Source organism: Phyllobates terribilis, unplaced genomic scaffold, assembly GCF_046119375.1.
Source record: "Phyllobates terribilis strain yellow unplaced genomic scaffold, ASM4611937v1 Scaffold_40__1_contigs__length_11209783, whole genome shotgun sequence".
NCBI lineage: Eukaryota > Metazoa > Chordata > Amphibia > Anura > Dendrobatidae > Phyllobates > Phyllobates terribilis.
Genome location: NW_027362800.1, coordinates 1933880 through 1959330, shown reverse-complemented (window position 1 = coordinate 1959330; position 25451 = coordinate 1933880). Strand labels below are relative to the sequence as shown.

Below are 25451 nucleotides of genomic sequence, written 5' to 3'. Positions count from 1 at the left end.
AAGTGCAGGCATGTGAGGGATCTAGAGGTTGACAGCATGTCTTCTTAACGGGAGTCCAGGTGGCCATCTCCACAAATGGACTTTTCAGAATCCTTGGGTGGCACCGTAGTCGGAAACCAATTCTGGTTATCGCTTCTCGGCCTTTTGGCTAAGATCAAGTGTAGTATCTGTTCTTATCAGTTTAATATCTGATACGTCCCCTATCTGGGGACCATATATTAAATGGATTTTTAGAACAGGGAGATGGAAAAAGAGCTTGCTCTGTCCACTCCACGCATTGACCTGGTATTGCAGTATCTCCAGGACCGGTGCACCCCTTCTTTAATGCAGTTTCTAAAATCAGAAAGAATTGAATTCAATGCTTTTTGTTCATTTTGCTTGTTTGTCGGATTTTGGGATGGACTCTTTGGCTTTGCTTTTCTTCTCCTCATTGGATTTTTCATGTTAAAAGTTGCAGAAGCCAGATGACAAGCTCATTTTGGTTCAACTTCAGCAACTGTGCATTGCATTGCCATGTAATGTAATGTAATGCAATGCTATCTATCTAGCTCTCCCTCTATACTTCCTTTTGGATAAACAGACATATTAGGCAAGCATTTTGGAGCTTTCACCTAAATAACTACAGGTGGTGAGATAAGCTGCACAATATAATTGACCTTTCAGTATATTGTTGCACACACACCATCTATTTAGCATATGCCCTTGTTATCAACAGCAGCCTTTTAAACTCACCTGAGCTAACAGGTATGTGAGCTGGTTACTCTGCTGCGCTTAAAATTTCTTTTTTGGTTTGCTACAATGCCTTTTCTGAAACGTTGTCTCCCTCTGCTGGAACACTGACTTCTTTCATTTAATGCCTGCAGACTATAAAAGAGAAACCAACCCAAAAAGTTTGGTTGATTAGTCTGTGGCATTCTTTTAAACTGTTGCTTATGGCGGTCTCTGTGAGCTTCTCAGTGACATTCAGCCATCCAGGTATCCCGCCTGCAGTAGACGGAATGTGGCAATGGAACGCTGGCTGCGCGTGTCATAATAGGCTCTGAGCCTTTATATACCTGCGCACAGCAGCAGCCACCTTCAGTCTGCTGCTGGACAGCCAGCAGCAGCAGCAGCAGGAGAGGTAATTAATCAGCAACCCTCCTGCTAAGGGTAGACAGCTGCTCGTTCCACCCCCCCCCCCCGCCTTAATTGGTTCTCCTCCCTTCCAACGGTGTTGAGGCGGGTGGGAACAGCCGGGGGTTGAGGGTACTGTGCTAAAAGAGGTGGAGTTATGCAGATCTAAAACGCGTGGATTGCAGCAGCAGCAAGCCGAAAAGTGCAGGCATGTGAGGGATCTAGAGGTTGACAGCATGTCTTCTTAACGGGAGTCCAGGTGGCCATCTCCACAAATGGACTTTTCAGAATCCTTGGGTGGCACCGTAGTCGGAAACCAATTCTGGTTATCGCTTCTCGGCCTTTTGGCTAAGATCAAGTGTAGTATCTGTTCTTATCAGTTTAATATCTGATACGTCCCCTATCTGGGGACCATATATTAAATGGATTTTTAGAACAGGGAGATGGAAAAAGAGCTTGCTCTGTCCACTCCACGCATTGACCTGGTATTGCAGTATCTCCAGGACCGGTGCACCCCTTCTTTAATGCAGTTTCTAAAATCAGAAAGAATTGAATTCAATGCTTTTTGTTCATTTTGCTTGTTTGTCGGATTTTGGGATGGACTCTTTGCCTTTGCTTTTCTTCTCCTCATTGGATTTTTCATGTTAAGAGTTGCAGAAGCCAGATGACAAGCTCATTTTGGTTCAACTTCAGCAACTGTGCATTGCATTGCCATGTAATGTAATGTAATGCAATGCTATCTATCTAGCTCTCGCTCTATACTTCCTTTTGGATAAACAGACATATTAGGCAAGCATTTTGGAGCTTTCACCTAAATAACTACAGGTGGTGAGATAAGCTGCACAATATAATTGACCTTTCAGTATATTGTTGCACACACACCATCTATTTAGCAAATGCCCTTGTTATCAACAGCAGCCTTTTAAACTCACCTGAGCTAACAGGTATGTGAGCTGGTTACTCTGCTGCGCTTAAAATTTCTTTTTTGGTTTGCTACAATGCCTTTTCTGAAACGTTGTCTCCCTCTGCTGGAACACTGACTTCTTTCATTTAATGCCTGCAGACTATAAAAGAGAAACCAACCCAAAAAGTTTGGTTGATTAGTCTGTGGCATTCTTTTAAACTGTTGCTTATGGCGGTCTCTGTGAGCTTCTCAGTGACATTCAGCCATCCAGGTATCCCGCCTGCAGTAGACGGAATGTGGCAATGGAACGCTGGCTGCGCGTGTCATAATAGGCTCTGAGCCTTTATATACCTGCGCACAGCAGCAGCTACCTTCAGTCTGCTGCTGGACAGCCAGCAGCAGCAGCAGGAGAGGTAATTAATCAGCAACCCTCCTGCTAAGGGTAGACAGCTGCTCGTTCCACCCCCCCCCGCCTTAATTGGTTCTCCTCCCTTCCAACGGTGTTGAGGCGGGTGGGAACAGCCGGAGGTTGAGGGTACTGTGCTAAAAGAGGTGGAGTTATGCAGATCTAAAACGCGTGGATTGCAGCAGCAGCAAGCCGAAAAGTGCAGGCATGTGAGGGATCTAGAGGTTGACAGCATGTCTTCTTAACGGGAGTCCAGGTGGCCATCTCCACAAATGGACTTTTCAGAATCCTTGGGTGGCACCGTAGTCGGAAACCAATTCTGGTTATCGCTTCTCGGCCTTTTGGCTAAGATCAAGTGTAGTATCTGTTCTTATCAGTTTAATATCTGATACGTCCCCTATCTGGGGACCATATATTAAATGGATTTTTAGAACAGGGAGATGGAAAAAGAGCTTGCTCTGTCCACTCCACGCATTGACCTGGTATTGCAGTATCTCCAGGACCGGTGCACCCCTTCTTTAATGCAGTTTCTAAAATCAGAAAGAATTGAATTCAATGCTTTTTGTTCATTTTGCTTGTTTGTCGGATTTTGGGATGGACTCTTTGGCTTTGCTTTTCTTCTCCTCATTGGATTTTTTATGTTAAAAGTTGCAGAAGCCAGATGACAAGCTCATTTTGGTTCAACTTCAGCAACTGTGCATTGCATTGCCATGTAATGTAATGTAATGCAATGCTATCTATCTAGCTCTCCCTCTATACTTCCTTTTGGATAAACAGACATATTAGGCAAGCATTTTGGAGCTTTCACCTAAATAACTACAGGTGGTGAGATAAGCTGCACAATATAATTGACCTTTCAGTATATTGTTGCACACACACCATCTATTTAGCAAATGCCCTTGTTATCAACAGCAGCCTTTTAAACTCACCTGAGCTAACAGGTATGTGAGCTGGTTACTCTGCTGCGCTTAAAATTTATTTTTTGGTTTGCTACAATGCCTTTTCTGAAACGTTGTCTCCCTCTGCTGGAACACTGACTTCTTTCATTTAATGCCTGCAGACTATAAAAGAGAAACCAACCCAAAAAGTTTGGTTGATTAGTCTGTGGCATTCTTTTAAACTGTTGCTTATGGCGGTCTCTGTGAGCTTCTCAGTGACATTCAGCCATCCAGGTATCCCGCCTGCAGTAGACGGAATGTGGCAATGGAACGCTGGCTGCGCGTGTCATAATAGGCTCTGAGCCTTTATATACCTGCGCACAGCAGCAGCCACCTTCAGTCTGCTGCTGGACAGCCAGCAGCAGCAGCAGGAGAGGTAATTAATCAGCAACCCTCCTGCTAAGGGTAGACAGCTGCTCGTTCCACCCCCCCCCCGCCTTAATTGGTTCTCCTCCCTTCCAACGGTGTTGAGGCGGGTGGGAACAGCCGGGGGTTGAGGGTACTGTGCTAAAAGAGGTGGAGTTATGCAGATCTAAAACGCGTGGATTGCAGCAGCAGCAAGCCGAAAAGTGCAGGCATGTGAGGGATCTAGAGGTTGACAGCATGTCTTCTTAACGGGAGTCCAGGTGGCCATCTCCACAAATGGACTTTTCAGAATCCTTGGGTGGCACCGTAGTCGGAAACCAATTCTGGTTATCGCTTCTCGGCCTTTTGGCTAAGATCAAGTGTAGTATCTGTTCTTATCAGTTTAATATCTGATACGTCCCCTATCTGGGGACCATATATTAAATGGATTTTTAGAACAGGGAGATGGAAAAAGAGCTTGCTCTGTCCACTCCACGCATTGACCTGGTATTGCAGTATCTCCAGGACCGGTGCACCCCTTCTTTAATGCAGTTTCTAAAATCAGAAAGAATTGAATTCAATGCTTTTTGTTCATTTTGCTTGTTTGTCAGATTTTGGGATGGACTCTTTGGCTTTGCTTTTCTTCTCCTCATTGGATTTTTCATGTTAAAAGTTGCAGAAGCCAGATGACAAGCTCATTTTGGTTCAACTTCAGCAACTGTGCATTGCATTGCCATGTAATGTAATGTAATGCAATGCTATCTATCTAGCTCTCCCTCTATACTTCCTTTTGGATAAACAGACATATTAGGCAAGCATTTTGGAGCTTTCACCTAAATAACTACAGGTGGTGAGATAAGCTGCACAATATAATTGACCTTTCAGTATATTGTTGCACACACACCATCTATTTAGCAAATGCCCTTGTTATCAACAGCAGCCTTTTAAACTCACCTGAGCTAACAGGTATGTGAGCTGGTTACTCTGCTGCGCTTAAAATTTCTTTTTTGGTTTGCTACAATGCCTTTTCTGAAACGTTGTCTCCCTCTGCTGGAACACTGAATTCTTTCATTTAATGCCTGCAGACTATAAAAGAGAAACCAACCCAAAAAGTTTGGTTGATTAGTCTGTGGCATTCTTTTAAACTGTTGCTTATGGCGGTCTCTGTGAGCTTCTCAGTGACATTCAGCCATCCAGGTATCCCGCCTGCAGTAGACGGAATGTGGCAATGGAACGCTGGCTGCGCGTGTCATAATAGGCTCTGAGCCTTTATATACCTGCGCACAGCAGCAGCCACCTTCAGTCTGCTGCTGGACAGCCAGCAGCAGCAGCAGCAGGAGAGGTAATTAATCAGCAACCCTCCTGCTAAGGGTAGACAGCTGCTCGTTCCACCCCCCCCCGCCTTAATTGGTTCTCCTCCCTTCCAACGGTGTTGAGGCGGGTGGGAACAGCCGGAGGTTGAGGGTACTGTGCTAAAAGAGGTGGAGTTATGCAGATCTAAAACGCGTGGATTGCAGCAGCAGCAAGCCGAAAAGTGCAGGCATGTGAGGGATCTAGAGGTTGACAGCATGTCTTCTTAACGGGAGTCCAGGTGGCCATCTCCACAAATGGACTTTTCAGAATCCTTGGGTGGCACCGTAGTCGGAAACCAATTCTGGTTATCGCTTCTCGGCCTTTTGGCTAAGATCAAGTGTAGTATCTGTTCTTATCAGTTTAATATCTGATACGTCCCCTATCTGGGGACCATATATTAAATGGATTTTTAGAACAGGGAGATGGAAAAAGAGCTTGCTCTGTCCACTCCACGCATTGACCTGGTATTGCAGTATCTCCAGGACCGGTGCACCCCTTCTTTAATGCAGTTTCTAAAATCAGAAAGAATTGAATTCAATGCTTTTTGTTCATTTTGCTTGTTTGTCGGATTTTGGGATGGACTCTTTGGCTTTGCTTTTCTTCTCCTCATTGGATTTTTCATGTTAAAAGTTGCAGAAGCCAGATGACAAGCTCATTTTGGTTCAACTTCAGCAACTGTGCATTGCATTGCCATGTAATGTAATGTAATGCAATGCTATCTATCTAGCTCTCCCTCTATACTTCCTTTTGGATAAACAGACATATTAGGCAAGCATTTTGGAGCTTTCACCTAAATAACTACAGGTGGTGAGATAAGCTGCACAATATAATTGACCTTTCAGTATATTGTTGCACACACACCATCTATTTAGCAAATGCCCTTGTTATCAACAGCAGCCTTTTAAACTCACCTGAGCTAACAGGTATGTGAGCTGGTTACTCTGCTGCGCTTAAAATTTCTTTTTTGGTTTGCTACAATGCCTTTTCTGAAACGTTGTCTCCCTCTGCTGGAACACTGACTTCTTTCATTTAATGCCTGCAGACTATAAAAGAGAAACCAACCCAAAAAGTTTGGTTGATTAGTCTGTGGCATTCTTTTAAACTGTTGCTTATGGCGGTCTCTGTGAGCTTCTCAGTGACATTCAGCCATCCAGGTATCCCGTCTGCAGTAGACGGAATGTGGCAATGGAACGCTGGCTGCGCGTGTCATAATAGGCTCTGAGCCTTTATATACCTGCACACAGCAGCAGCCACCTTCAGTCTGCTGCTGGACAGCCAGCAGCAGCAGCAGCAGGAGAGGTAATTAATCAGCAACCCTCCTGCTAAGGGTAGACAGCTGCTCGTTCCACCCCCCCCCCGCCTTAATTGGTTCTCCTCCCTTCCAACGGTGTTGAGGCGGGTGGGAACAGCCGGGGGTTGAGGGTACTGTGCTAAAAGAGGTGAAGTTATGCAGATCTAAAACGCGTGGATTGCAGCAGCAGCAAGCCGAAAAGTGCAGGCATGTGAGGGATCTAGAGGTTGACAGCATGTCTTCTTAACGGGAGTCCAGGTGGCCATCTCCACAAATGGACTTTTCAGAATCCTTGGGTGGCACCGTAGTCGGAAACCAATTCTGGTTATCGCTTCTCGGCCTTTTGGCTAAGATCAAGTGTAGTATCTGTTCTTATCAGTTTAATATCTGATACGTCCCCTATCTGGGGACCATATATTAAATGGATTTTTAGAACAGGGAGATGGAAAAAGAGCTTGCTCTGTCCACTCCACGCATTGACCTGGTATTGCAGTATCTCCAGGACCGGTGCACCCCTTCTTTAATGCAGTTTCTAAAATCAGAAAGAATTGAATTCAATGCTTTTTGTTCATTTTGCTTGTTTCTCGGATTTTGGGATGGACTCTTTGGCTTTGCTTTTCTTCTCCTCATTGGATTTTTCATGTTAAAAGTTGCAGAAGCCAGATGACAAGCTCATTTTGGTTCAACTTCAGCAACTGTGCATTGCATTGCCATGTAATGTAATGTAATGCAATGCTATCTATCTAGCTCTCCCTCTATACTTCCTTTTGGATAAACAGACATATTAGGCAAGCATTTTGGAGCTTTCACCTAAATAACTACAGGTGGTGAGATAAGCTGCACAATATAATTGACCTTTCAGTATATTGTTGCACACACACCATCTATTTAGCAAATGCCCTTGTTATCAACAGCAGCCTTTTAAACTCACCTGAGCTAACAGGTATGTGAGCTGGTTACTCTGCTGCGCTTAAAATTTCTTTTTTGGTTTGCTACAATGCCTTTTCTGAAACGTTGTCTCCCTCTGCTGGAACACTGACTTCTTTCATTTAATGCCTGCAGACTATAAAAGAGAAACCAACCCAAAAAGTTTGGTTGATTAGTCTGTGGCATTCTTTTAAACTGTTGCGTATGGCGGTCTCTGTGAGCTTCTCAGTGACATTCAGAAATCCAGGTATCCCGCCTGCAGTAGACGGAATGTGGCAATGGAACGCTGGCTGCGCGTGTCATAATAGGCTCTGAGCCTTTATATACCTGCGCACAGCAGCAGCCACCTTCAGTCTGCTGCTGGACAGCCAGCAGCAGCAGCAGCAGGAGAGGTAATTAATCAGCAACCCTCCTGCTAAGGGTAGACAGCTGCTCGTTCCACCACCCCCCCCGCCTTAATTGGTTCTCCTCCCTTCCAACGGTGTTGAGGCGGGTGGGAACAGCCGGGGGTTGAGGGTACTGTGCTAAAAGAGGTGAAGTTATGCAGATCTAAAACGCGTGGATTGCAGCAGCAGCAAGCCGAAAAGTGCAGGCATGTGAGGGATCTAGAGGTTGACAGCATGTCTTCTTAACGGGAGTCCAGGTGGCCATCTCCACAAATGGACTTTTCAGAATCCTTGGGTGGCACCGTAGTCGGAAACCAATTCTGGTTATCGCTTCTCGGCCTTTTGGCTAAGATCAAGTGTAGTATCTGTTCTTATCAGTTTAATATCTGATACGTCCCCTATCTGGGGACCATATATTAAATGGATTTTTAGAACAGGGAGATGGAAAAACAGCTTGCTCTGTCCACTCCACGCATTGACCTGGTATTGCAGTATCTCCAGGACCGGTGCACCCCTTCTTTAATGCAGTTTCTAAAATCAGAAAGAATTGAATTCAATGCTTTTTGTTCATTTTGCTTGTTTGTCGGATTTTGGGATGGACTCTTTGGCTTTGCTTTTCTTCTCCTCATTGGATTTTTCATGTTAAAAGTTGCAGAAGCCAGATGACAAGCTCATTTTGGTTCAACTTCAGCAACTGTGCATTGCATTGCCATGTAATGTAATGTAATGCAATGCTATCTATCTAGCTCTCCCTCTATACTTCCTTTTGGATAAACAGACATATTAGGCAAGCATTTTGGAGCTTTCACCTAAATAACTACAGGTGGTGAGATAAGCTGCACAATATAATTGACCTTTCAGTATATTGTTGCACACACACCATCTATTTAGCAAATGCCCTTGTTATCAACAGCAGCCTTTTAAACTCACCTGAGCTAACAGGTATGTGAGCTGGTTACTCTGCTGCGCTTAAAATTTCTTTTTTGGTTTGCTACAATGCCTTTTCTGAAACGTTGTCTCCCTCTGCTGGAACACTGACTTCTTTCATTTAATGCCTGCAGACTATAAAAGAGAAACCAACCCAAAAAGTTTGGTTGATTAGTCTGTGGCATTCTTTTAAACTGTTGCTTATGGCGGTCTCTGTGAGCTTCTCAGTGACATTCAGCCATCCAGGAATCCCGCCTGCAGTAGACGGAATGTGGCAATGGAACGCTGGCTGCGCGTGTCATAATAGGCTCTGAGCCTTTATATACCTGCGCACAGCAGCAGCCACCTTCAGTCTGCTGCTGGACAGCCAGCAGCAGCAGCAGCAGGAGAGGTAATTAATCAGCAACCCTCCTGCTAAGGGTAGACAGCTGCTCGTTCCACCCCCCCCCCCCCCGCCTTAATTGGTTCTCCTCCCTTCCAACGGTGTTGAGGCGGGTGGGAACAGCCGGGGGTTGAGGGTACTGTGCTAAAAGAGGTGGAGTTATGCAGATCTAAAACGCGTGGATTGCAGCAGCAGCAAGCCGAAAAGTGCAGGCATGTGAGGGATCTAGAGGTTGACAGCATGTCTTCTTAACGGGAGTCCAGGTGGCCATCTCCACAAATGGACTTTTCAGAATCCTTGGGTGGCACCGTAGTCGGAAACCAATTCTGGTTATCGCTTCTCGGCCTTTTGGCTAAGATCAAGTGTAGTATCTGTTCTTATCAGTTTAATATCTGATACGTCCCCTATCTGGGGACCATATATTAAATGGATTTTTAGAACAGGGAGATGGAAAAAGAGCTTGCTCTGTCCACTCCACGCATTGACCTGGTATTGCAGTATCTCCAGGACCGGTGCACCCCTTCTTTAATGCAGTTTCTAAAATCAGAAAGAATTGAATTCAATGCTTTTTGTTCATTTTGCTTGTTTGTCGGATTTTGGGATGGACTCTTTGGCTTTGCTTTTCTTCTCCTCATTGGATTTTTCATGTTAAAAGTTGCAGAAGCCAGATGACAAGCTCATTTTGGTTCAACTTCAGCAACTGTGCATTGCATTGCCATGTAATGTAATGTAATGCAATGCTATCTATCTAGCTCTCCCTCTATACTTCCTTTTGGATAAACAGACATATTAGGCAAGCATTTTGGAGCTTTCACCTAAATAACTACAGGTGGTGAGATAAGCTGCACAATATAATTGACCTTTCAGTATATTGTTGCACACACACCATCTATTTAGCAAATGCCCTTGTTATCAACAGCAGCCTTTTAAACTCACCTGAGCTAACAGGTATGTGAGCTGGTTACTCTGCTGCGCTTAAAATTTCTTTTTTGGTTTGCTACAATGCCTTTTCTGAAACGTTGTCTCCCTCTGCTGGAACACTGACTTCTTTCATTTAATGCCTGCAGACTATAAAAGAGAAACCAACCCAAAAAGTTTGGTTGATTAGTCTGTGGCATTCTTTTAAACTGTTGCTTATGGCGGTCTCTGTGAGCTTCTCAGTGACATTCAGCCATCCAGGTATCCCGCCTGCAGTAGACGGAATGTGGCAATGGAACGCTGGCTGCGCGTGTCATAATAGGCTCTGAGCCTTTATATACCTGCGCACAGCAGCAGCCACCTTCAGTCTGCTGCTGGACAGCCAGCAGCAGCAGCAGCAGGAGAGGTAATTAATCAGCAACCCTCCTGCTAAGGGTAGACAGCTGCTCGTTCCACCCCCCCCCCCCGCCTTAATTGGTTCTCCTCCCTTCCAACGGTGTTGAGGCGGGTGGGAACAGCCGGGGGTTGAGGGTACTGTGCTAAAAGAGGTGGAGTTATGCAGATCTAAAACGCGTGGATTGCAGCAGCAGCAAGCCGAAAAGTGCAGGCATGTGAGGGATCTAGAGGTTGACAGCATGTCTTCTTAACGGGAGTCCAGGTGGCCATCTCCACAAATGGACTTTTCAGAATCCTTGGGTGGCACCGTAGTCGGAAACCAATTCTGGTTATCGCTTCTCGGCCTTTTGGCTAAGATCAAGTGTAGTATCTGTTCTTATCAGTTTAATATCTGATACGTCCCCTATCTGGGGACCATATATTAAATGGATTTTTAGAACAGGGAGATGGAAAAAGAGCTTGCTCTGTCCACTCCACGCATTGACCTGGTATTGCAGTATCTCCAGGACCGGTGCACCCCTTCTTTAATGCAGTTTCTAAAATCAGAAAGAATTGAATTCAATGCTTTTTGTTCATTTTGCTTGTTTGTCGGATTTTGGGATGGACTCTTTGGCTTTGCTTTTCTTCTCCTCATTGGATTTTTCATGTTAAAAGTTGCAGAAGCCAGATGACAAGCTCATTTTGGTTCAACTTCAGCAACTGTGCATTGCATTGCCATGTAATGTAATGTAATGCAATGCTATCTATCTAGCTCTCCCTCTATACTTCCTTTTGGATAAACAGACATATTAGGCAAGCATTTTGGAGCTTTCACCTAAATAACTACAGGTGGTGAGATAAGCTGCACAATATAATTGACCTTTCAGTATATTGTTGCACACACACCATCTATTTAGCAAATGCCCTTGTTATCAACAGCAGCCTTTTAAACTCACCTGAGCTAACAGGTATGTGAGCTGGTTACTCTGCTGCGCTTAAAATTTCTTTTTTGGTTTGCTACAATGCCGTTTCTGAAACGTTGTCTCCCTCTGCTGGAACACTGACTTCTTTCATTTAATGCCTGCAGACTATAAAAGAGAAACCAACCCAAAAAGTTTGGTTGATTAGTCTGTGGCATTCTTTTAAACTGTTGCTTATGGCGGTCTCTGTGAGCTTCTCAGTGACATTCAGCCATCCAGGTATCCCGCCTGCAGTAGACGGAATGTGGCAATGGAACGCTGGCTGCGCGTGTCATAATAGGCTCTGAGCCTTTATATACCTGCGCACAGCAGCAGCCACCTTCAGTCTGCTGCTGGACAGCCAGCAGCAGCAGCAGCAGGAGAGGTAATTAATCAGCAACCCTCCTGCTAAGGGTAGACAGCTGCTCGTTCCACCCCCCCCCCCGCCTTAATTGGTTCTCCTCCCTTCCAACGGTGTTGAGGCGGGTGGGAACAGCCGGGGGTTGAGGGTACTGTGCTAAAAGAGGTGGAGTTATGCAAATCTAAAACGCGTGGATTGCAGCAGCAGCAAGCCGAAAAGTGCAGGCATGTGAGGGATCTAGAGGTTGACAGCATGTCTTCTTAACGGGAGTCCAGGTGGCCATCTCCACAAATGGACTTTTCAGAATCCTTGGGTGGCACCGTAGTCGGAAACCAATTCTGGTTATCGCTTCTCGGCCTTTTGGCTAAGATCAAGTGTAGTATCTGTTCTTATCAGTTTAATATCTGATACGTCCCCTATCTGGGGACCATATATTAAATGGATTTTTAGAACAGGGAGATGGAAAAAGAGCTTGCTCTGTCCACTCCACGCATTGACCTGGTATTGCAGTATCTCCAGGACCGGTGCACCCCTTCTTTAATGCAGTTTCTAAAATCAGAAAGAATTGAATTCAATGCTTTTTGTTCATTTTGCTTGTTTGTCGGATTTTGGGATGGACTCTTTGGCTTTGCTTTTCTTCTCCTCATTGGATTTTTCATGTTAAAAGTTGCAGAAGCCAGATGACAAGCTCATTTTGGTTCAACTTCAGCAACTGTGCATTGCATTGCCAAGTAATGTAATGTAATGCAATGCTATCTATCTAGCTCTCCCTCTATACTTCCTTTTGGATAAACAGACATATTAGGCAAGCATTTTGGAGCTTTCACCTAAATAACTACAGGTGGTGAGATAAGCTGCACAATATAATTGACCTTTCAGTATATTGTTGCACACACACCATCTATTTAGCAAATGCCCTTGTTATCAACAGCAGCCTTCTAAACTCACCTGAGCTAACAGGTATGTGAGCTGGTTACTCTGCTGCGCTTAAAATTTCTTTTTTGGTTTGCTACAATGCCTTTTCTGAAACGTTGTCTCCCTCTGCTGGAACACTGACTTCTTTCATTTAATGCCTGCAGACTATAAAAGAGAAACCAACCCAAAAAGTTTGGTTGATTAGTCTGTGGCATTCTTTTAAACTGTTGCTTATGGCGGTCTCTGTGAGCTTCTCAGTGACATTCAGCCATCCAGGTATCCCGCCTGCAGTAGACGGAATGTGGCAATGGAACGCTGGCTGCGCGTGTCATAATAGGCTCTGAGCCTTTATATACCTGCGCACAGCAGCAGCCACCTTCAGTCTGCTGCTGGACAGCCAGCAGCAGCAGCAGCAGGAGAGGTAATTAATCAGCAACCCTCCTGCTAAGGGTAGACAGCTGCTCGTTCCACCCCCCCCCGCCTTAATTGGTTCTCCTCCCTTCCAACGGTGTTGAGGCGGGTGGGAACAGCCGGGGGTTGAGGGTACTGTGCTAAAAGAGGTGGAGTTATGCAGATCTAAAACGCGTGGATTGCAGCAGCAGCAAGCCGAAAAGTGCAGGCATGTGAGGGATCTAGAGGTTGACAGCATGTCTTCTTAACGGGAGTCCAGGTGGCCATCTCCACAAATGGACTTTTCAGAATCCTTGGGTGGCACCGTAGTCGGAAACCAATTCTGGTTATCGCTTCTCGGCCTTTTGGCTAAGATCAAGTGTAGTATCTGTTCTTATCAGTTTAATATCTGATACGTCCCCTATCTGGGGACCATATATTAAATGGATTTTTAGAACAGGGAGATGGAAAAAGAGCTTGCTCTGTCCACTCCACGCATTGACCTGGTATTGCAGTATCTCCAGGACCGGTGCACCCCTTCTTTAATGCAGTTTCTAAAATCAGAAAGAATTGAATTCAATGCTTTTTGTTCATTTTGCTTGTTTGTCGGATTTTGGGATGGACTCTTTGGCTTTGCTTTTCTTCTCCTCATTGGATTTTTCATGTTAAAAGTTGCAGAAGCCAGATGACAAGCTCATTTTGGTTCAACTTCAGCAACTGTGCATTGCATTGCCATGTAATGTAATGTAATGCAATGCTATCTATCTAGCTCTCCCTCTATACTTCCTTTTGGATAAACAGACATATTAGGCAAGCATTTTGGAGCTTTCACCTAAATAACTACAGGTGGTGAGATAAGCTGCACAATATAATTGACCTTTCAGTATATTGTTGCACACACACCATCTATTTAGCAAATGCCCTTGTTATCAACAGCAGCCTTTTAAACTCACCTGAGCTAACAGGTATGTGAGCTGGTTACTCTGCTGTGCTTAAAATTTCTTTTTTGGTTTGCTACAATGCCTTTTCTGAAACGTTGTCTCCCTCTGCTGGAACACTGACTTCTTTCATTTAATGACTGCAGACTATAAAAGAGAAACCAACCCAAAAAGTTTGGTTGATTAGTCTGTGGCATTCTTTTAAACTGTTGCTTATGGCGGTCTCTGTGAGCTTCTCAGTGACATTCAGCCATCCAGGTATCCCGCCTGCAGTAGACGGAATGTGGCAATGGAACGCTGGCTGCGCGTGTCATAATAGGCTCTGAGCCTTTATATACCTGCGCACAGCAGCAGCCACCTTCAGTCTGCTGCTGGACAGCCAGCAGCAGCAGCAGCAGGAGAGGTAATTAATCAGCAACCCTCCTGCTAAGGGTAGACAGCTGCTCGTTCCACCCCCCCCCGCCTTAATTGGTTCTCCTCCCTTCCAACGGTGTTGAGGCGGGTGGGAACAGCCGGGGGTTGAGGGTACTGTGCTAAAAGAGGTGGAGTTATGCAGATCTAAAACGCGTGGATTGCAGCAGCAGCAAGCCGAAAAGTGCAGGCATGTGAGGGATCTAGAGGTTGACAGCATGTCTTCTTAACGGGAGTCCAGGTGGCCATCTCCACAAATGGACTTTTCAGAATCCTTGGGTGGCACCGTAGTCGGAAACCAATTCTGGTTATCGCTTCTCGGCCTTTTGGCTAAGATCAAGTGTAGTATCTGTTCTTATCAGTTTAATATCTGATACATCCCCTATCTGGGGACCATATATTAAATGGATTTTTAGAACAGGGAGATGGAAAAAGAGCTTGCTCTGTCCACTCCACGCATTGACCTGGTATTGCAGTATCTCCAGGACCGGTGCACCCCTTCTTTAATGCAGTTTCTAAAATCAGAAAGAATTGAATTCAATGCTTTTTGTTCATTTTGCTTGTTTGTCGGATTTTGGGATGGACTCTTTGGCTTTGCTTTTCTTCTCCTCATTGGATTTTTCATGTTAAAAGTTGCAGAAGCCAGATGACAAGCTCATTTTAGTTCAACTTCAGCAACTGTGCATTGCATTGCCATGTAATGTAATGTAATGCAATGCTATCTATCTAGCTCTCCCTCTATACTTCCTTTTGGATAAACAGACATATTAGGCAAGCATTTTGGAGCTTTCACCTAAATAACTACAGGTGGTGAGATAAGCTGCACAATATAATTGACCTTTCAGTATATTGTTGCACACACACCATCTATTTAGCAAATGCCCTTGTTATCAACAGCAGCCTTTTAAACTCACCTGAGCTAACAGGTATGTGAGCTGGTTACTCTGCTGCGCTTAAAATTTCTTTTTTGGTTTGCTACAATGCCTTTTCTGAAACGTTGTCTCCCTCTGCTGGAACACTGACTTCTGTCATTTAATGCCTGCAGACTATAAAAGAGAAACCAACCCAAAAAGTTTGGTTGATTAGTCTGTGGCATTCTTTTAAACTGTTGCTTATGGCGGTCTCTGTGAGCTTCTCAGTGACATTCAGCCATCCAGGTATCCCGCCTGCAGTAGACGGAATGTGGCAATGGAACGCTGGCTGCGCGTGTCATAATAGGCTCTGAGCCTTTATATACCTGCGCACAGCAGCAGCCACCTTCAGTCTGCTGCTGGACAGCCAGCAGCAGCAGCAGCAGGAGAGGTAATTAATCAGCAACCCTCCTGCTAAGGGTAGACAGCTGCTCGTTCCACCCCCCCCCCGCCTTAATTGGTTCTCCTCCCTTCCAACGGTGTTGAGGCGGGTGGGAACAGCCGGGGGTTGAGGGTACTGTGCTAAAAGAGGTGGAGTTATGCAGATCTAAAACGCGTGGATTGCAGCAGCAGCAAGCCGAAAAGTGCAGGCATGTGAGGGATCTAGAGGTTGACAGCATGTCTTCTTAACGGGAGTCCAGGTGGCCATCTCCACAAATGGACTTTTCAGAATCCTTGGGTGGCACCGTAGTCGAAAACCAATTCTGGTTATCGCTTCTCGGCCTTTTGGCTAAGATCAAGTGTAGTATCTGTTCTTATCAGTTTAATATCTGATACGTCCCCTATCTGGGGACCATATATTAAATGGATTTTTAGAACAGGGAGATGGAAAAAGAGCTTGCTCTGTCCACTCCACGCATTGACCTGGTATTGCAGTATCTCCAGGACCGGTGCACCCCTTCTTTAATGCAGTTTCTAAAATCAGAAAGAATTGAATTCAATGCTTTTTGTTCATTTTGCTTGTTTGTCGGATTTTGGGATGGACTCTTTGGCTTTGCTTTTCTTCTCCTCATTGGATTTTTCATGTTAAAAGTTGCAGAAGCCAGATGACAAGCTCATTTTGGTTCAACTTCAGCAACTGTGCATTGCATTGCCATGTAATGTAATGTAATGCAATGCTATCTATCTAGCTCTCCCTCTATACTTCCTTTTGGATAAACAGACATATTAGGCAAGCATTTTGGAGCTTTCACCTAAATAACTACAGGTGGTGAGATAAGCTGCACAATATAATTGACATTTCAGTATATTGTTGCACACACACCATCTATTTAGCAAATGCCCTTGTTATCAACAGCAGCCTTTTAAACTCACCTGAGCTAACAGGTATGTGAGCTGGTTACTCTGCTGCGCTTAAAATTTCTTTTTTGGTTTGCTACAATGCCTTTTCTGAAACGTTGTCTCCCTCTGCTGGAACACTGACTTCTTTCATTTAATGCCTGCAGACTATAAAAGAGAAACCAACCCAAAAAGTTTGGTTGATTTGTCTGTGGCATTCTTTTAAACTGTTGCTTATGGCGGTCTCTGTGAGCTTCTCAGTGACATTCAGCCATCCAGGTATCCCGCCTGCAGTAGACGGAATGTGGCAATGGAACGCTGTCTGCGCGTGTCATAATAGGCTCTGAGCCTTTATATACCTGCGCACAGCAGCAGCCACCTTCAGTCTGCTGCTGGACAGCCAGCAGCAGCAGCAGCAGGAGAGGTAATTAATCAGCAACCCTCCTGCTAAGGGTAGACAGCTGCTCGTTCCACCCCCCCCCCGCCTTAATTGGTTCTCCTCCCTTCCAACGGTGTTGAGGCGGGTGGGAACAGCCGGGGGTTGAGGGTACTGTGCTAAAAGAGGTGGAGTTATGCAGATCTAAAACGCGTGGATTGCAGCAGCAGCAAGCCGAAAAGTGCAGGCATGTGAGGGATCTAGAGGTTGACAGCATGTCTTCTTAACGGGAGTCCAGGTGGCCATCTCCACAAATGGACTTTTCAGAATCCTTGGGTGGCACCGTAGTCGGAAACCAATTCTGGTTATCGCTTCTCGGCCTTTTGGCTAAGATCAAGTGTAGTATCTGTTCTTATCAGTTTAATGTCTGATACGTCCCCTATCTGGGGACCATATATTAAATGGATTTTTAGAACAGGGAGATGGAAAAAGAGCTTGCTCTGTCCACTCCACGCATTGACCTGGTATTGCAGTATCTCCAGGACCGGTGCACCCCTTCTTTAATGCAGTTTCTAAAATCAGAAAGAATTGAATTCAATGCTTTTTGTTCATTTTGCTTGTTTGTCGGATTTTGGGATGGACTCTTTGGCTTTGCTTTTCTTCTCCTCATTGGATTTTTCATGTTAAAAGTTGCAGAAGCCAGATGACAAGCTCATTTTGGTTCAACTTCAGCAACTGTGCATTGCATTGCCATGTAATGTAATGTAATGCAATGCTATCTATCTAGCTCTCCCTCTATACTTCCTTTTGGATAAACAGACATATTAGGCAAGCATTTTGGAGCTTTCACCTAAATAACTACAGGTGGTGAGATAAGCTGCACAATATAATTGACCTTTCAGTATATTGTTGCACACACACCATCTATTTAGCAAATGCCCTTGTTATCAACAGCAGCCTTTTAAACTCACCTGAGCTAACAGGTATGTGAGCTGGTTACTCTGCTGCGCTTAAAATTTCTTTTTTGGTTTGCTACAATGCCTTTTCTGAAACGTTGTCTCCCTCTGCTGGAACACTGACTTCTTTCATTTAATGCCTGCAGACTATAAAAGAGAAACCAACCCAAAAAGTTTGGTTGATTAGTCTGTGGCATTCTTTTAAACTGTTGCTTATGGCGGTCTCTGTGAGCTTCTCAGTGACATTCAGCCATCCAGGTATCCCGCCTGCAGTAGACGGAATGTGGCAATGGAACGCTGGCTGCGCGTGTCATAATAGGCTCTGAGCCTTTATATACCTGCGCACAGCAGCAGCCACCTTCAGTCTGCTGCTGGACAGCCAGCAGCAGCAGCAGCAGGAGAGGTAATTAATCAGCAACCCTCCTGCTAAGGGTAGACAGCTGCTCGTTCCACCCCCCCCCCGCCTTAATTGGTTCTCCTCCCTTCCAACGGTGTTGAGGCGGGTGGGAACAGCCGGGGGTTGAGGGTACTGTGCTAAAAGAGGTGGAGTTATGCAGATCTAAAACGCGTGGATTGCAGCAGCAGCAAGCCGAAAAGTGCAGGCATGTGAGGGATCTAGAGGTTGACAGCATGTCTTCTTAACGGGAGTCCAGGTGGCCATCTCCACAAATGGACTTTTCAGAATCCTTGGGTGGCACCGTAGTCGGAAACCAATTCTGGTTATCGCTTCTCGGCCTTTTGGCTAAGATCAAGTGTAGTATCTGTTCTTATCAGTTTAATATCTGATACGTCCCCTATCTGGGGACCATATATTAAATGGATTTTTTGAACAGGGAGATGGAAAAAGAGCTTGCTCTGTCCACTCAACGCATTGACCTGGTATTGCAGTATCTCCAGGACCGGTGCACCCCTTCTTTAATGCAGTTTCTAAAATCAGAAAGAATTGAATTCAATGCTTTTTGTTCATTTTGCTTGTTTGTCGGATTTTGGGATGGACTCTTTGGCTTTGCTTTTCTTCTCCTCATTGGATTTTTCATGTTAAAAGTTGCAGAAGCCAGATGACAAGCTCATTTTGGTTCAACTTCAGCAACTGTGCATTGCATTGCCATGTAATGTAATGTAATGCAATGCTATCTATCTAGCTCTCCCTCTATACTTCCTTTTGGATAAACAGACATATTAGGCAAGCATTTTGGAGCTTTCACCTAAATAACTACAGGTGGTGAGATAAGCTGCACAATATAATTGACCTTTCAGTATATTGTTGCACACACACCATCTATTTAGCAAATGCCCTTGTTATCAACAGCAGCCTTTTAAACTCACCTGAGCTAACAGGTATGTGAGCTGGTTACTCTGCTGCGCTTAAAATTTCTTTTTTGGTTTGCTACAATGCCTTTTCTGAAACGTTGTCTCCCTCTGCTGGAACACTGACTTCTTTCATTTAATGCCTGCAGACTATAAAAGAGAAACCAACCCAAAAAGTTTGGTTGATTAGTCTGTGGCATTCTTTTAAACTGTTGCTTATGGCGGTCTCTGTGAGCTTCTCAGTGACATTCAGCCGTCCAGGTATCCCGCCTGCAGTAGACGGAATGTGGCAATGGAACGCTGGCTGCGCGTGTCATAATAGGCTCTGAGCCTATATATACCTGCGCACAGCAGCAGCCACCTTCAGTCTGCTGCTGGACAGCCAGCAGCAGCAGCAGCAGGAGAGGTAATTAATCAGCAACCCTCCTGCTAAGGGTAGACAGCTGCTCGTTCCACCCCCCCCCCCCGCCTTAATTGGTTCTCCTCCCTTCCAACGGTGTTGAGGCGGGTGGGAACAGCCGGGGGTTGAGGGTACTGTGCTAAAAGAGGTGGAGTTATGCAGATCTAAAACGCGTGGATTGCAGCAGCAGCAAGCCGAAAAGTGCAGGCATGTGAGGGATCTAGAGGTTGACAGCATGTCTTCTTAACGGGAGTCCAGGTGGCCATCTCCACAAATGGACTTTTCAGAATCCTTGGGTGGCACCGTAGTCGGAAACCAATTCTGGTTATCGCTTCTCGGCCTTTTGGCTAAGATCAAGTGTAGTATCTGTTCTTATCAGTTTAATATCTGATACGTCCCCTATCTGGGGACCATATATTAAATGGATTTTTAGAACAGGGAGATGGAAAAAGAGCTTGCTCTGTCCACTCCACGCATTGACCTGGTATTGCAGTATCTCCAGGACCGGTGCACCCCTTCTTTAATGCAGTTTCTAAAATCAGAAAGAATTGAATTCAATGCTTTTTGTTCATTTTGCTTGTTTGTCGGATTTTGGGATGGACTCTTTGGCTTTGCTTTTCTTCTCCTCATTGGATTTTTCATGTTAAAAGTTGCAGAAGCCAGATGACAAGCTCATTTTGGTTCAACTTCAGCAACTGTGCATTGCATTGCCATGTAATGTAATGTAATGCAATGCTATCTATCTAGCTCTCCCTCTATACTTCCTTTTGGATAAACAGACATATTAGGCAAGCATTTTGGAGCTTTCACCTAAATAACTACAGGTGGTGAGATAAGCTGCACAATATAATTGACCTTTCAGTATATTGTTGCACACACACCATCTATTTAGCAAATGCCCTTGAAATCAACAGCAGCCTTTTAAACTCACCTGAGCTAACAGGTATGTGAGCTGGTTACTCTGCTGCGCTTAAAATTTCTTTTTTGGTTTGCTACAATGCCTTTTCTGAAACGTTGTCTCCCTCTGCTGGAACACTGACTTCTTTCATTTAATGCCTGCAGACTATAAAAGAGAAACCAACCCAAAAAGTTTGGTTGATTAGTCTGTGGCATTCTTTTAAACTGTTGCTTATGGCGGTCTCTGTGAGCTTCTCAGTGACATTCAGCCGTCCAGGTATCCCGCCTGCAGTAGACGGAATGTGGCAATGGAACGCTGGCTGCGCGTGTCATAATAGGCTCTGAGCCTATATATACCTGCGCACAGCAGCAGCCACCTTCAGTCTGCTGCTGGACAGCCAGCAGCAGCAGCAGCAGGAGAGGTAATTAATCAGCAACCCTCCTGCTAAGGGTAGACAGCTGCTCGTTCCACCCCCCCCCCCCCGCCTTAATTGGTTCTCCTCCCTTCCAACGGTGTTGAGGCGGGTGGGAACAGCCGGGGGTTGAGGGTACTGTGCTAAAAGAGGTGGAGTTATGCAGATCTAAAACGCGTGGATTGCAGCAGCAGCAAGCCGAAAAGTGCAGGCATGTGAGGGATCTAGAGGTTGACAGCATGTCTTCTTAACGGGAGTCCAGGTGGCCATCTCCACAAATGGACTTTTCAGAATCCTTGGGTGGCACCGTAGTCGGAAACCAATTCTGGTTATCGCTTCTCGGCCTTTTGGCTAAGATCAAGTGTAGTATCTGTTCTTATCAGTTTAATATCTGATACGTCCCCTATCTGGGGACCATATATTAAATGGATTTTTAGAACAGGGAGATGGAAAAAGAGCTTGCTCTGTCCACTCCACGCATTGACCTGGTATTGCAGTATCTCCAGGACCGGTGCACCCCTTCTTTAATGCAGTTTCTAAAATCAGAAAGAATTGAATTCAATGCTTTTTGTTCATTTTGCTTGTTTGTCGGATTTTGGGATGGACTCTTTGGCTTTGCTTTTCTTCTCCTCATTGGATTTTTCATGTTAAAAGTTGCAGAAGCCAGATGACAAGCTCATTTTGGTTCAACTTCAGCAACTGTGCATTGCATTGCCATGTAATGTAATGTAATGCAATGCTATCTATCTAGCTCTCCCTCTATACTTCCTTTTGGATAAACAGACATATTAGGCAAGCATTTTGGAGCTTTCACCTAAATAACTACAGGTGGTGAGATAAGCTGCACAATATAATTGACCTTTCAGTATATTGTTGCACACACACCATCTATTTAGCAAATGCCCTTGTTATCAACAGCAGCCTTTTAAACTCACCTGAGCTAACAGGTATGTGAGCTGGTTACTCTGCTGCGCTTAAAATTTCTTTTTTGGTTTGCTACAATGCCTTTTCTGAAACGTTGTCTCCCTCTGCTGGAACACTGACTTCTTTCATTTAATGCCTGCAGACTATAAAAGAGAAACCAACCCAAAAAGTTTGGTTGATTAGTCTGTGGCATTCTTTTAAACTGTTGCTTATGGCGGTCTCTGTGAGCTTCTCAGTGACATTCAGCCATCCAGGTATCCCGCCTGCAGTAGACGGAATGTGGCAATGGAACGCTGGCTGCGCGTGTCATAATAGGCTCTGAGCCTTTATATACCTGCGCACAGCAGCAGCCACCTTCAGTCTGCTGCTGGACAGCCAGCAGCAGCAGCAGCAGGAGAGGTAATTAATCAGCAACCCTCCTGCTAAGGGTAGACAGCTGCTCGTTCCACCCCCCCCCCGCCTTAATTGGTTCTCCTCCCTTCCAACGGTGTTGAGGCGGGTGGGAACAGCCGGGGGTTGAGGGTACTGTGCTAAAAGAGGTGGAGTTATGCAGATCTAAAACGCGTGGATTGCAGCAGCAGCAAGCCGAAAAGTGCAGGCATGTGAGGGATCTAGAGGTTGACAGCATGTCTTCTTAACGGGAGTCCAGGTGGCCATCTCCACAAATGGACTTTTCAGAATCCTTGGGTGGCACCGTAGTCGGAAACCAATTCTGGTTATCGCTTCTCGGCCTTTTGGCTAAGATCAAGTGTAGTATCTGTTCTTATCAGTTTAATATCTGATACGTCCCCTATCTGGGGACCATATATTAAATGGATTTTTAGAACAGGGAGATGGAAAAAGAGCTTGCTCTGTCCACTCCACGCATTGACCTGGTATTGCAGTATCTCCAGGACCGGTGCACCCTTTCTTTAATGCAGTTTCTAAAATCAGAAAGAATTGAATTCAATGCTTTTTGTTCATTTTGCTTGTTTGTCGGATTTTGGGATGGACTCTTTGGCTTTGCTTTTCTTCTCCTCATTGGATTTTTCATGTTAAAAGTTGCAGAAGCCAGATGACAAGCTCATTTTGGTTCAACTTCAGCAACTGTGCATTGCATTGCCATGTAATGTAATGTAATGCAATGCTATCTATCTAGCTCTCCCTCTATACTTCCTTTTGGATAAACAGACATATTAGGCAAGCATTTTGGAGCTTTCACCTAAATAACTACAGGTGGTGAGATAAGCTGCACAATATAATTGACCTTTCAGTATATTGTTGCACACACACCATCTATTTAGCAAATGCCCTTGTTATCAACAGCAGCCTTTTAAACTCACCTGAGCTAACAGGTATGTGAGCTGGTTACTCTGCTGCGCTTAAAATTTCTTTTTTGGTTTGCTACAATGCCTTTTCTGAAACGTTGTCTCCCTCTGCTGGAACACTGACTTCTTTCATTTAATGCCTGCAGACTATAAAAGAGAAACCAACCCAAAAAGTTTGGTTGATTAGTCTGTGGCATTCTTTTAAACTGTTGCTTATGGCGGTCTCTGTGAGCTTCTCAGTGACATTCAGCCGTCCAGGTATCCCGCCTGCAGTAGACGGAATGTGGCAATGGAACGCTGGCTGCGCGTGTCATAATAGGCTCTGAGCCTATATATACCTGCGCACAGCAGCAGCCACCTTCAGTCTGCTGCTGGACAGCCAGCAGCAGCAGCAGCAGGAGAGGTAATTAATCAGCAACCCTCCTGCTAAGGGTAGACAGCTGCTCGTTCCACCCCCCCCCCTCCCCCCCGCCTTAATTGGTTCTCCTCCCTTCCAACGGTGTTGAGGCGGGTGGGAACAGCCGGGGGTTGAGGGTACTGTGCTAAAAGAGGTGGAGTTATGCAGATCTAAAACGCGTGGATTGCAGCAGCAGCAAGCCGAAAAGTGCAGGCATGTGAGGGATCTAGAGGTTGACAGCATGTCTTCTTAACGGGAGTCCAGGTGGCCATCTCCACAAATGGACTTTTCAGAATCCTTGGGTGGCACCGTAGTCGGAAACCAATTCTGGTTATCGCTTCTCGGCCTTTTGGCTAAGATCAAGTGTAGTATCTGTTCTTATCAGTTTAATATCTGATACGTCCCCTATCTGGGGACCATATATTAAATGGATTTTTAGAACAGGGAGATGGAAAAAGAGCTTGCTCTGTCCACTCCACGCATTGACCTGGTATTGCAGTATCTCCAGGACCGGTGCACCCCTTCTTTAATGCAGTTTCTAAAATCAGAAAGAATTGAATTCAATGCTTTTTGTTCATTTTGCTTGTTTGTCGGATTTTGGGATGGACTCTTTGGCTTTGCTTTTCTTCTCCTCATTGGATTTTTCATGTTAAAAGTTGCAGAAGCCAGATGACAAGCTCATTTTGGTTCAACTTCAGCAACTGTGCATTGCATTGCCATGTAATGTAATGTAATGCAATGCTATCTATCTAGCTCTCCCTCTATACTTCCTTTTGGATAAACAGACATATTAGGCAAGCATTTTGGAGCTTTCACCTAAATAACTACAGGTGGTGAGATAAGCTGCACAATATAATTGACCTTTCAGTATATTGTTGCACACACACCATCTATTTAGCAAATGCCCTTGTTATCAACAGCAGCCTTTTAAACTCACCTGAGCTAACAGGTATGTGAGCTGGTTACTCTGCTGCGCTTAAAATTTCTTTTTTGGTTTGCTACAATGCCTTTTCTGAAACGTTGTCTCCCTCTGCTGGAACACTGACTTCTTTCATTTAATGCCTGCAGACTATAAAAGAGAAACCAACCCAAAAAGTTTGGTTGATTAGTCTGTGGCATTCTTTTAAACTGTTGCTTATGGCGGTCTCTGTGAGCTTCTCAGTGACATTCAGCCGTCCAGGTATCCCGCCTGCAGTAGACGGAATGTGGCAATGGAACGCTGGCTGCGCGTGTCATAATAGGCTCTGAGCCTATATATACCTGCGCACAGCAGCAGCCACCTTCAGTCTGCTGCTGGACAGCCAGCAGCAGCAGCAGCAGGAGAGGTAATTAATCAGCAACCCTCCTGCTAAGGGTAGACAGCTGCTCGTTCCACCCCCCCCCCCCCCGCCTTAATTGGTTCTCCTCCCTTCCAACGGTGTTGAGGCGGGTGGGAACAGCCGGGGGTTGAGGGTACTGTGCTAAAAGAGGTGGAGTTATGCAGATCTAAAACGCGTGGATTGCAGCAGCAGCAAGCCGAAAAGTGCAGGCATGTGAGGGATCTAGAGGTTGACAGCATGTCTTCTTAACGGGAGTCCAGGTGGCCATCTCCACAAATGGACTTTTCAGAATCCTTGGGTGGCACCGTAGTCGGAAACCAATTCTGGTTATCGCTTCTCGGCCTTTTGGCTAAGATCAAGTGTAGTATCTGTTCTTATCAGTTTAATATCTGATACGTCCCCTATCTGGGGACCATATATTAAATGGATTTTTAGAACAGGGAGATGGAAAAAGAGCTTGCTCTGTCCACTCCACGCATTGACCTGGTATTGCAGTATCTCCAGGACCGGTGCACCCCTTCTTTAATGCAGTTTCTAAAATCAGAAAGAATTGAATTCAATGCTTTTTGTTCATTTTGCTTGTTTGTCGGATTTTGGGATGGACTCTTTGGCTTTGCTTTTCTTCTCCTCATTGGATTTTTCATGTTAAAAGTTGCAGAAGCCAGATGACAAGCTCATTTTGGTTCAACTTCAGCAACTGTGCATTGCATTGCCATGTAATGTAAT

At 45.1% G+C, this 25451-nt stretch overlaps 20 non-coding genes across 20 annotated transcripts; all 20 read left to right on the top strand.

Moving 5' to 3' along the window:
* The first annotated feature begins 128 nt into the window (after positions 1 to 128).
* Positions 129 to 319, top strand: LOC141189915 (U2 spliceosomal RNA). Its single transcript, XR_012263955.1, has one exon. It is a non-coding gene; the product is annotated as a U2 spliceosomal RNA (small nuclear RNA).
* Positions 320 to 1441: 1122 nt separating this feature from the next.
* Positions 1442 to 1632, top strand: LOC141189903 (U2 spliceosomal RNA). The gene has a single exon (XR_012263944.1). It is a non-coding gene; the product is annotated as a U2 spliceosomal RNA (small nuclear RNA).
* A 1116-nt stretch (positions 1633 to 2748) lies between these two features.
* On the top strand, positions 2749 to 2939 carry LOC141189892 (U2 spliceosomal RNA). Its single transcript, XR_012263933.1, has one exon. It is a non-coding gene; the product is annotated as a U2 spliceosomal RNA (small nuclear RNA).
* Positions 2940 to 4056: 1117 nt separating this feature from the next.
* LOC141189881 (U2 spliceosomal RNA) lies at positions 4057 to 4247 on the top strand. The gene has a single exon (XR_012263922.1). It is a non-coding gene; the product is annotated as a U2 spliceosomal RNA (small nuclear RNA).
* Positions 4248 to 5366: 1119 nt separating this feature from the next.
* On the top strand, positions 5367 to 5557 carry LOC141189868 (U2 spliceosomal RNA). Its single transcript, XR_012263910.1, has one exon. It is a non-coding gene; the product is annotated as a U2 spliceosomal RNA (small nuclear RNA).
* Positions 5558 to 6677: 1120 nt separating this feature from the next.
* LOC141189857 (U2 spliceosomal RNA) lies at positions 6678 to 6868 on the top strand. The gene has a single exon (XR_012263899.1). It is a non-coding gene; the product is annotated as a U2 spliceosomal RNA (small nuclear RNA).
* A 1121-nt stretch (positions 6869 to 7989) lies between these two features.
* On the top strand, positions 7990 to 8180 carry LOC141184877 (U2 spliceosomal RNA). Its single transcript, XR_012259591.1, has one exon. It is a non-coding gene; the product is annotated as a U2 spliceosomal RNA (small nuclear RNA).
* A 1124-nt stretch (positions 8181 to 9304) lies between these two features.
* LOC141189845 (U2 spliceosomal RNA) lies at positions 9305 to 9495 on the top strand. Its single transcript, XR_012263888.1, has one exon. It is a non-coding gene; the product is annotated as a U2 spliceosomal RNA (small nuclear RNA).
* A 1122-nt stretch (positions 9496 to 10617) lies between these two features.
* LOC141189834 (U2 spliceosomal RNA) lies at positions 10618 to 10808 on the top strand. The gene has a single exon (XR_012263877.1). It is a non-coding gene; the product is annotated as a U2 spliceosomal RNA (small nuclear RNA).
* A 1121-nt stretch (positions 10809 to 11929) lies between these two features.
* LOC141189823 (U2 spliceosomal RNA) lies at positions 11930 to 12120 on the top strand. The gene has a single exon (XR_012263866.1). It is a non-coding gene; the product is annotated as a U2 spliceosomal RNA (small nuclear RNA).
* A 1119-nt stretch (positions 12121 to 13239) lies between these two features.
* On the top strand, positions 13240 to 13430 carry LOC141189812 (U2 spliceosomal RNA). Its single transcript, XR_012263855.1, has one exon. It is a non-coding gene; the product is annotated as a U2 spliceosomal RNA (small nuclear RNA).
* Positions 13431 to 14549: 1119 nt separating this feature from the next.
* On the top strand, positions 14550 to 14740 carry LOC141184625 (U2 spliceosomal RNA). Its single transcript, XR_012259363.1, has one exon. It is a non-coding gene; the product is annotated as a U2 spliceosomal RNA (small nuclear RNA).
* Positions 14741 to 15860: 1120 nt separating this feature from the next.
* On the top strand, positions 15861 to 16051 carry LOC141189800 (U2 spliceosomal RNA). The gene has a single exon (XR_012263844.1). It is a non-coding gene; the product is annotated as a U2 spliceosomal RNA (small nuclear RNA).
* A 1120-nt stretch (positions 16052 to 17171) lies between these two features.
* Positions 17172 to 17362, top strand: LOC141184617 (U2 spliceosomal RNA). Its single transcript, XR_012259355.1, has one exon. It is a non-coding gene; the product is annotated as a U2 spliceosomal RNA (small nuclear RNA).
* A 1120-nt stretch (positions 17363 to 18482) lies between these two features.
* Positions 18483 to 18673, top strand: LOC141185337 (U2 spliceosomal RNA). Its single transcript, XR_012260009.1, has one exon. It is a non-coding gene; the product is annotated as a U2 spliceosomal RNA (small nuclear RNA).
* A 1122-nt stretch (positions 18674 to 19795) lies between these two features.
* Positions 19796 to 19986, top strand: LOC141189789 (U2 spliceosomal RNA). The gene has a single exon (XR_012263833.1). It is a non-coding gene; the product is annotated as a U2 spliceosomal RNA (small nuclear RNA).
* Positions 19987 to 21109: 1123 nt separating this feature from the next.
* LOC141189777 (U2 spliceosomal RNA) lies at positions 21110 to 21300 on the top strand. The gene has a single exon (XR_012263822.1). It is a non-coding gene; the product is annotated as a U2 spliceosomal RNA (small nuclear RNA).
* A 1120-nt stretch (positions 21301 to 22420) lies between these two features.
* On the top strand, positions 22421 to 22611 carry LOC141186971 (U2 spliceosomal RNA). The gene has a single exon (XR_012261200.1). It is a non-coding gene; the product is annotated as a U2 spliceosomal RNA (small nuclear RNA).
* A 1128-nt stretch (positions 22612 to 23739) lies between these two features.
* LOC141189766 (U2 spliceosomal RNA) lies at positions 23740 to 23930 on the top strand. Its single transcript, XR_012263811.1, has one exon. It is a non-coding gene; the product is annotated as a U2 spliceosomal RNA (small nuclear RNA).
* A 1124-nt stretch (positions 23931 to 25054) lies between these two features.
* Positions 25055 to 25245, top strand: LOC141189752 (U2 spliceosomal RNA). The gene has a single exon (XR_012263799.1). It is a non-coding gene; the product is annotated as a U2 spliceosomal RNA (small nuclear RNA).
* The last annotated feature ends 206 nt before the right edge of the window (positions 25246 to 25451 follow it).